Source organism: Asparagus officinalis, chromosome 2 (assembly GCF_001876935.1).
Source record: "Asparagus officinalis chromosome 2, Aspof.V1, whole genome shotgun sequence".
Classification (NCBI taxonomy): Eukaryota; Viridiplantae; Streptophyta; class Magnoliopsida; order Asparagales; family Asparagaceae; genus Asparagus; species Asparagus officinalis.
In genome coordinates, this window is record NC_033795.1 from 35,264,325 (window position 1) to 35,265,457 (window position 1,133).

Consider the following 1,133-nt stretch of genomic DNA (forward strand, 5'->3'; position numbering starts at 1 on the left):
TGAAAGTAAATGATGGAGAAAATTGCTTTTCTATGGCATATCGGAAAAGATTCTAACTCCGTCCATAAGAATGCCATAAAAGCAAGCAATCATCTAATGAATACTTTTCAATACATTCAAAAGTTGATGCAACGGCAATATTTTGAACAAATTGCAATAAATTGGCGATGACTTCATGTATCAATTGATGTCGTCCAGTAGCTTACATTTGAAGGTTGTGCTTTCTGAGGTCGTGATGAAAGCTTGAATTCTCTCAATCGTGGCAACTTAATAAAACTTATAAAGTTATTGACCTCTTATAATGAAAAAGTTTCCGATATCGTTTTAGAAAATGCTTCGGGGAATGCCTCTTATACATCATCACAGATCTAAAAGGAAATTCTCCATGTCTTTTCATTCAAAGTCAAAAGAGATATTCGAGAAGAATTAGGTGATGGAAAATTTTCTATCATTTTTGATGAATCTCGTCGATGAATCTAGATCCTAACAGTAAAAAACTATATATAGAGAAAGTAAATAACTGTATCATCTAGCCTAACTTCTTAATTATAATAGAATACAAAATTCTAATCATAACAAGTCAAAGTTTTCATTCTGATTATGATAAAGCTCTAATTTTATCTGAACACATTAAGCTATACAAAGAATTAAGGGAAATTTGTGTCAATTCCCCAATATTAATAAGCGCCCATGTGACCAGGCCCTACGTATTTTGGACCTCATGTTTCAGCCCCAAATACTAGCTGCATTTGTGTCAAGGCCCCAATATGACTGCCATGTTAGCAGCTAGACAAAAAGCCCAAATAAAATTAAAAACCAACCCTTATGACATGACTGAAATTGGTAACCACACCCATCCCTCTTTAAAGTACTATTTCTCTCTCCCCCCTCTCTCTTCTACTGTTAATAGGAAACCAAATACCCAAATTCCATTTCTCTCATCTGGAATTTCAACATGGGTTTAGGTTTTGCACCATGAAAATATCGTCTAAGGAAGTATCTAATTATGATTTCAAAGTCGTTCATCACGATGGATGGTAGAAGCATGTTGTTGGTGGCCGTGGATGGTGGTCTAAATAAAAAAATGAAGCAAAATCTTCGTCATTGATCGCACTTCATCAGTGAAGTGGTGA